The sequence below is a fragment of the Sorex fumeus genome, unplaced genomic scaffold, assembly GCF_029834395.1.
Source record: "Sorex fumeus unplaced genomic scaffold, SorFum_2.1 ptg000006l, whole genome shotgun sequence".
Classification (NCBI taxonomy): Eukaryota; Metazoa; Chordata; class Mammalia; order Eulipotyphla; family Soricidae; genus Sorex; species Sorex fumeus.
In genome coordinates this window covers 9,365,390-9,374,729 of record NW_026606063.1, presented here as the reverse complement: position 1 = coordinate 9,374,729, position 9,340 = coordinate 9,365,390, and the positions used below count along the sequence as shown (strand labels likewise).

Here is a 9,340-nt window from a genome sequence, read left to right as displayed (position 1 = left end):
GGCTGACCCGAGTTCGATTCCTCCGCCCCTCTCGGAGAGCCCGGCAAGCTACCGAGAGTATTCGATATGCCAGACACAGTAACAACAAAGTCTCCAATGGAGACGTTACTGGGCCCGCTCGAGCAAATCGACGATCAACGGGAGGGCCTTTACCTTTACCTTTATTTTATAAAGTAGTTTACAGTATTTGTAGCACTGTAGCACTATCCTCCCATTGTTTATCAATTTGCTTGAGCAGGCCCAGTAACATCTCCATTGTAAGACTTGTTGTTATTGTTTTTGGCATATCGAATATGCCACGGGGAGCTTGCCAGGCTTTGCCGTGTGGGCAAAATACTCTTGGTAGCTTGCTGTGCTCTCTGAGAGGGGCGGGGGAATTGAACGTGGGTCAGCCATGCCAGCCACATGCAAGGCCAACACCCTACCTGCTATGCTATTGCTCTGCCCAATATTTGATTACATTTAATATTCAAACACCAATCCCATCACCATTACACCTTCCCACCACCATATGTTGGGTGTTTCCATCCCAAACCCCAATCCCTGCCCCAAAGCAGAATCAAAACAATATTTTTTGTAGTGTTTGTTATGAAAAACCTCTGAAAGTTCTACAAAAAAGTATCCTTAGGGGAAAGAGTTTGGAGATTGTTGTATTTCACCCAGGAACCATTAAGTCCTCCTATAAGAGACCACTAATATGTTGTTGAAGGTTTAGCCTTGTATGCTTTTTATATTTATCTGTTTAAAAAAAGTATATTTTCCCTCTGAGTTGCCTCCTACTTTGAACACTATCAAATTTGGTGCCGTCATCTTGGAGTATGGGTAGGGTGTGTGGTTTGTTGGATGGCACAGCTGCATTTGTGGCCGCACAGTCCAGGAATAGATTCACTCATGGGTGATGCTCTGCCCAAGTGTGTGGAGAATGGCCATGGGCATGGCGGTGTCTAGGTTCTGGAGGTTGTCAGCTGCCGGGGCTGTGTCCCTTGGGGCGGGGAGAGGTCTCACCCGCCCCCCTCTCTGGAATCCCAAGTGAAACAGCCTGGCGTGGGGTGTGGTGGCATGGTTATGGCGAGTGCCATGTTATCTCCCTTCTGGGAGACAAGGACATGCGATCTGGATTGGTAGCCGATGATGAGATTATCCGGCACCAGCCAGAGGTGGCTTGTGGTGTGACTGCTGAGTTGCTGGAGACAGAGGCGTATGGTGGAGGACTTGGACCTTGAAATACCTCTTTTTCCCTCTCAGGCAGGTAGTGGGGCCAAGTCCAGTTTAAGGTATATCTCGGATGTCTTTACTGAGTATCGAGGCGTATCTTGGAGGTGAGTGATAGCATGGCAAGACCCCTGACGACTGGGCAGGGAATACCCCCTGAGAATTGTAGAAAACAATTACTCAAGCAGAGGGTTAAATCACTGAATTATTCCATGAGGAACTTCTAGGCTTTCTGGGATGAAGACATTTGGTAGTTTTCCCAAACCACTATATACCCCTTAACAGAGTGGGGGACCAGAGCAGGGAGAGTAAAGGCTGGAAAAACATCGTTAGCGTCCACTTCTTCCTCAGGAGGAGGTAACTGGAGGAGGTTACAGCCTTTGTGACCAGACTTGGTCTCAAGCCCACAGCTTCCCAGCTCTGTGTGACCTTGGGAAAATCAATCACCTTTTTTGGAGCTTGTCTCTTTATTTCTGGAGCAAGGACAATCATCCTAGCAGAGCACTGAGTGGGAAGTAAAGAGAAAGCTAAGTATCCCAGTACCATGTGTATACAAATTAGGTATTCACAGTAGCTGGCATTGTGATGAAAAAGTCTTCATTTCACAGAAGTTCCCCTGCCCAGATGTTAACCCTCCAAGGATTTAAAAAAAAAGTCAATAATGATCACTTTAGTTCATTTGGGTTTGGAAGAGACCCAAGAAGATAAGAAGGAAAGCAAGGCTCGGAGAAGGCAACCAACCTTTCCATGATCTCATAGGCAGGGAAAGTCAGCAAGTAGGAGAGCAGATGGCCCCAACCACTCACTGAAGCATGTCCTGTCGTGCTTTGCTTCTTTCAGGGTTATATTTGCTTGGTAGTATTCACATCCAGACTTGCCACGAGTCACATGAGTGAGCGGCACTCAGACATCCCCTCAGTGCTCAGAAAACCTAGCTTGCGCCCAGCATGAATGTGCGGGCACCGTATGTCCTTTGCCTGGAGTCAGGCATGTCAGGCACTGGCTGAAGCTCAAATGCACATCTCTGATATCTTCCCAGGCTGCTGCGCAAACTCCACACATTTGGAGAGTCACTTAAAGGCTCCAGGCTGTGCTTGGCAGAGAGTGGAAGAAAGAAAGAGAAGTTGCTCAGCTTTGAAACTCTCTATTTTCATGCTTAGAAACCCGCCCAACTTTGATTTACTTGGAATTTTAGAAGTTTAGAAGATGAGTTCTTCTGTAAAAGACACCCTTTTTAAACAGGGGCCCTAAGCCAAATAGAGGGGAAAAAAAGAGAAGGTTTTCTCCCTGTGCTTTCAGTAAGGAAAACATCAGTGTACATACCGTCTTAGTGGTTGGTGGAGTTGGCTGAGATCTACATCCTAGGAGGCGCCACTTTATACCTGAAATGCTGCAGGAAGAGTACCTTGGAAGACAGGGCTCCAAGATCCTCACTTAGGTCCTCTGTCCAGATGTGAAATTTCCAAGGGTGAAAAAAACCCCAGAACTCCCCCAAATCAACAATGACCTTTTTAGTTCATTTGGGTTTAAGTTAGGGTTTGTGGGGGGGAAGGAGGGAGGGGGGGGGGGGAGAAAGGAGAGGACTTGCTATTTTCAGTCTCATTTTTCAGTTATTTTAGTGAAATAAGGAGGAAAGGGCACATGCCAAGCCCTGGGGCATTTCTTAGGTGGGGAAAACGATCCTGCTGGGTCAGAGGTGTTTGAGTATGGTCAGGACATTTCAACTCTGCATTTGTTCTTTGATCCCGCAACAGCATTGGTGGAGATGCGAACCTGAAGACTGTGGTAACCCTGCCCAGTGAGTATTGCCCCCCCTCCTCTCCCTCATCCTTGCAGGAAAATGGGACAGCGCCTGAAGTGTCAGCACAAGCCATTTCCTGCTGTGCTTTTTGAACCTGCGGAAAGTGTTGGAGATTGTTTTTCACTTTTTCTTTTTCATCCAACAAGAGGCTGTAACTTTATGAATGATAGAAATAGCACAAATTTTAAACCAAGGGGCTGGAGTTATAGTACAGCGGGTAGGGCATTTGCCTTGCACGCGGCCGACCTGGGTTCTATCCCTAGCATCCCATATGGTCCCCCGAGTCAGAGCCAGGAGTAACCCCTGTGCATTGCTGGGTGTGACCCCAAAAGTAAAACAAAACAAACACAAACAAACAGCAAAGCAAATTTCAAACCAAGCTCTGTGACGATGCTTTTGAAACACCAAAGAAAGAAAGGCATCTTCATTTTTCAAATGGTTAAGTTGTGAATTCCATAGCCACATTTACAATATTATTACTCTTCCCTAGGGCACAGACTGCCCTTGCCTTTGACACATTTGCTGTGGCATGACCAGTTCTATGTCCTTAACTCTCACACCAGTTTCATCAACCTCATCCTCTTTCTGCTTCTCTTGTGCCGTTGGAGCATGTGCGTTTCCTTGAATATTTGGGACAACTTCACCTTGAATTTTGAATTTCTCAGCAACTAGACGTAGACCACCGCCCCTCCCCCCCACACCTTCCTTTAATTCTGGATCTGTTTTGCTATACCAACTAGATCTTCATTGACTTCAGCAGGTGCTGTCAACCGAGTCTGTTGTGTGGTTGTTTGTGTGGGATGTCATTCCTGATTTCTGGTACTGATTCGTCGCTCTTAGATTCTGTTTCAGAACCTGTCTCAGCCTGGGGTCGTGGCAACACCTGCTTTGTAGCAGAGCATTTCTGTGGCTTCATCTGAACTTTGCGCAGGGAATGTGAAACCACTGACTTCTTTTTTAAGGGACATTGTATTTGGAATGAAGAAATTTAAGAGAGGAATGAGAACCTAGGCAAAATCTTAGTGTAACTCATGAATAAATGATGTAAGAAAAGAAGCAAAGGAAATCCTCTTCCCTTTACCTGTTATTCTGGGCAGAAGGTGGGATCTCCAGAGACAACCCTGGGCTGAATTGGGCATCCCTAAGTGCCTGGACCATGCTTTACGAAATGTTTTATAAGAGATGAGACAGCAAACACAGTTGTATTTGGGATCAATGTGTTCCTTATGGTATTCCACCAGCAGACTATGTTTAGAAAGAATTTTCTAAAGAATATCTTACCAGAGTAGCATTGCATTATTGCGTTAGATATGCTTCAGGTGTGCATTATTATAAATCTGCATCTGTGTATACTTTATTAAGTTCACACTCAAACTCCTGCTATTTGTTTTAATTTCATTTGGGAGGGTCTTCCAAGTAGTGCTCAGGGAACCTAAGAGTCCCTCCAGGCAATACTTGTTTAGCCAGGTTGGGGGTTTCAGTATTAGGACCTGAAGAGGCAGTGCTGCCAGCACTAAATTGTACCTGGACACACCAAGCCCCATTTGGTGGTGCTTTGGACCGGTATTGTCTCAGATGGAGCACAGGATGACCACATACAAAGAATACACCTTAACCCCTAACTATTCCTCCCACCTCAAATTTCCTATTTGTAAAAAGCCTAACTATATTTTCTTAAGTATTATGTCTTCTACATTTTTTATTTGTTTATTTGCCTTTGTTTGGGGGCCACACCTGGTGGTTCTCAGGGTTTTCTCCTGGCTCTGTGCTCAGGGATCACTCCTAGCAGTGCTGGGGGAGGGGGCAGGGACCATATGTAATGTCAGGACTGAACTTGGGTCAGCTGCACGCAAGGAAAGCACCTTAACCCCTGTAGTATCTCTCTGGTTATCCTCTTTTTAAATCTCCTTAGTGATTAATGAACAAGCATTAACAGGGCTTGTTCTAATAGACACATGTGATAAATGTCTAAGCTGAAATCTTTTAAAAATCTTGAAACTAATAAGCCTTCCTGAGAGGAATTTAATTGGTTCCATTTCCATTTTTTCTAGTATATGTCCCTTTTGCAATATACCTATAGGATCAAAGAATTATTAGATCTCAGGTCACCAAGACCTTGATGATAGAAATGATATCATCTTTACCTGGGCAAAGCTGGTTGTACTTCATACATGTCTCTAGACTAACTATTCCTAAATCTTGTTGGATTTAGGTGCAGTTTTGTGACACAAGTGCTCATGTTTTCCTTGTTCCTATGTCAACCCACAGTGATACCAATAAGCTTGTGTATTGCTGAAAGATAATCTGGGATTGTTTTGTGAGTGTGATTGGTTGGGTTGTGACTGGTCTAACTTGCCTAACTCTCTTGATTCCTGCATTATTCTTTATAAGATGGCGAGAAATCATCTGGCTTAAGAACTGCTTCAAAGTGATTTTAAAAGAACTTAAACATTGTCACTCTTTGAACTCCCCAACACGCTTATCCCAGCAGTAGGACTTTATTCAGTACTAGGCACTGGGAAAATGAGAGTGTAAGGCAAGTTTCCTGCCCCGTTGACACCGCTAACACACTTCACAGGGCAAAAACTTGCTGGCACAACTACCTCTCCTAGGAAAATCTGACCCTCTTTCCTTGCAAGATTAATTCTGACTCTAATAGCCACTTTTCATAAGGCAAGTTAGCTTTTTTCTTCCCCTTAAATATTCCATCAGGCTGATTATTGGTACATGTGTCTGTTTGGGGGGCACAGCATCTCCTCACACTAATCTATAGATTTGGTGTAAACTCTCTTTAAATTCCATTTGGCTCCTTGACAGTAAAGAAAGTGAAAGGGTATAGCAACTTTGGGAAAAGATGCTTTAAAAATATATATAGTATGAGACTAATCTCCAAGGTGAGGGTAAACCGGGGTCAGGGGGACTGGTCAATGGTTGGACCAGTCGGGGGCAAAGGGCAGTTAGGTTAGAGAAGGGATCATCATGACAATGATAGTTGGATAGTTGGATGGAAAGGATCATTTTTGACAGGAACTGAGTGATGAAAGTAGGTAAAGGGATATATCTGATAACCTTTCATTATCTATATTGCAAACCATAAGGCCCAAAAGGTGCAAGAGAGAGCAAGAGCGAGAGCGAGAGCGCGCATGAGAGAGAGAGAGAGAGAGAGAGAGAGAGAGAGAGAGAGAGAGAGAGAGAGAGAGAAATGCCTGCCATAGTGGCAGGTGAGGGGACGGAGGGCAGGAGGGAAATGGGGACCATTGGTGGTGAGAGAAGTACACTGGTGAAGGGACAGGTGTTGGAACATTATATGACTGAAATTCAATCATGAGCAACTTTGTAAATGTGTTTATCACCATGATTCACTGTCACTGTCCTCCCATTGTTCATCGATTTGCTCGAGCGGGCCCAATAATGTCTCCAGTGTGACAATTGTTACTGTGTTTGGCATATCGAATATGTCACGGGTAGCTTGCCAGGCTTTGCCATGAGGGCGAGATACTCTGGGTAGCTTGCCAGGCTCTCCAAGAGGGGCTGAGGAATCGATCTCAGGTCGGCCACCATGATTCAATCAAAAAAAATTTTTTTTTTGATTTAAGTTGAGTTAGCATGTTAATCGGCAATTCTCATAAACTTATTCACAAAACTTCACAGTTGCACTGTTTATAAAAGAAAGAGAGAACCATCAAAATGTCTTTCAATTGATGATGAATAAAGGAAATGTGGTAAAGCTATACAATTGAATATTATTTGGTAATGAAGTACCGAAACATGCCACATGATGGATGGATGTTGAAAACATTATGTTCAGTAACACAAAAGACCTACTCAATGATTCTGTAATTCTGTTTTTTGTGAAGTGAAGTGTGCAAATAAGCAACCATATAAAGGCAGAGAAGAAATCAGAGATTGCCCAAGACCTGGCAAGAATGGGGAATGACCTCAAATCAATACAAAAGGAGGCTGTGGAAGCATTCTAATGTTGATTGTCATAATCCTTGAACAACTACTTGAATGCATCTGAGTCTTAAACAATATGCTTTAAAAGGGTGGGATTGTGGTTATAGATTAGCTATTTTGTATTTGAAAATAAGAAAATGCATGAGAGAAGTACCTCATCCCTATTTTCATTGTTCACCACTAAAAGAAGGTGTAGGTGTGTGTGTGTGTGTGTGTGTGTGTGTGCATGTTTGTGTATGTGTGTGTGTACATTGATTTAAATCTGTGTGCAAGAAATATTTTCATTTCATGCTGAGAGCAGTGAGTGTTAGGGATGTGGGGTGAACTCTGACCTGTTCTCAGTATCCAAGCACACTCAGCAAAAGCAGTTGGCTATTACTCTAGGATAGTCACTAAGCAGGTTCCCTTTATGTATTTCCAGATATCCTCCGGCGATTCAACTCTAAACTAAAGGGCTTCTCTACCGGCTCTGGGAATCAAAACAGTGATGGCGCCAAGCTAAACCAAGCTGTGGTAGGAGCCCTATCAAGGTGAATGGTGGAATTGTACAGGTTGATCCAGGGAAGGGGTGTGAGGGGCCCCGGTCAAGATTGATTGGGAGCTGTCTAGTGCTCTCCCTAGGAAACAGACACCTGCTAGCTAAACACTTCCCTTTAGGAACAAGTCAAATGGCACCGGCGTTACCCATACTTTGCTTTGCCTTTGGCTTTAACATCTATGTCTGACAGTGGGTTTATTCTGATCACCTCTGATCACTGTCTCTGTCAGGGCTCCCTTCCTGCGACATGTTTTTGGGACAGACTTCACAGGTTATGAAATTTGTCTTGTTTCAGCAGAAGGGCACAGCCTGGGGTGGGGAGAGAGTTCTGTGTGTGAATCCTGGTCCCCTCCAACATCTTTGCCCCCTCTAAGGCAGTGTTTTGTTCCTTACCCTTTTTTTCTGACCATGATCCTCTTCCAACCCTGTTTCCTTCCAGTCGCCCCTATTCTACTGGATTACCCCTTATTTTTGTGCCACGCTCCCCACTTCAACATGATTTTTATATATACTTCCCCAGCACCCCAACTATGCAAATATTCTGAAGCCCTTTGGGGAACATACACTGCGGGGATGGTCCTTGTGAGGGCTATGGTGAGTCTCAAGGCCATGGTGAATATCAGCATTCTAGTTGGCTGTATCTTTACACACACACGCTGTCTCAGGACCATGGGCCCAGTTTCAGTGTTGTTGAGTCTGTGCTTTGAGCATATAGCTGTGCCACTCTCCCATGCTACCGGTTCACTTGGGGCCCTGACCCCTGTTCCACTGCTACTCCCCTTTCTCATCTTCTTCCTTCTTCCCTTGATTTCTTTCCCTCTCTTTCCTTCTCTTTAATATACTCTCAGGTCAAGGGTAATCTAGGCAACCCCTCCTTTACTACATTGCATTACTTCATCCAGTTATTCTAAGTACCACAGATAAGTGGGATAATCCTGAAAACACAGACTATTAAAGGTTAAGCGTTTGATCAAATCTCAGAACCAGTTAGTGGTAAAACCAGTATCCAGACCTAGACTCTCTGTCTCTTTCATGGCTTTTACTCACTCCAGGGGTTGCTTATTTTATGTATTGCTTCTATGACTCTCGAAGAGAAGGAATTTGTCTATGTGTGTGCCCACTTTTATGACAAATAACAAAGTCCCAAAGTAAGAAAGAAGTGTCAACCCAGGTGTGTTTGACTCTATCACATGAGCTTAAGTGTGAGGGGATAAGATCTTGGCACCATGAGCTGAGCTCCTGCCAAGTCACAGGTGACAAGAAAAGCATTCAACTTTCTGTTGATTGTAAATGAACCTGGCTTGGAAGAGAGAAACAAATCAGCCAATAATAAAGCAATCCTACTGTGAGTCCAGCCTTTCTCATATATGGTACTCTGCCCCACCCCACCCACCATGCATCACTACCTCCAGCAGGTGCTAAGTGGGGATCTTCCCTGGAAGAAGTGCAGTTACCCTCCTGGACTCCTTGTTGGATCCCCAGTCTCTCTGACCAGCTTTCCTTCCTGCCAGTTTCCTAGTAACTGCTCTTCACACCACTTCTTCCTATGTGTTCCCACAGGGATATGCCTAATCAGGTCAGGGAAGTGATCAGAAAGATGAAAAGAAACAAGGTGAGTTTCTGAGTCTCCACCTGGGACTACTAATATAGAATACCTTGGAACAGAGAGTGGGAAGGAGATATCAGTGGAACCAGAGAGGATAAATAGTGGTCAACAGGCAGTTCCACATGAAAATTAGCTGGCGCCTATGATTTTAGGACCGCCAACCAAAGAATGGAAGTATTAATGTTCACTAACATCTGGTGTGTGGAAGAATAATACAGACTTATGT

At 44.3% G+C, this 9,340-nt stretch overlaps 1 pseudogene; it reads right to left on the bottom strand.

Annotated features, from left to right (window-relative positions):
* Positions 1-3,452: 3,452 nt before the first annotated feature.
* On the bottom strand, positions 3,453-3,929 carry LOC130034328 (nascent polypeptide-associated complex subunit alpha-like; annotated as a pseudogene).
* Positions 3,930-9,340: the final 5,411 nt, after the last annotated feature.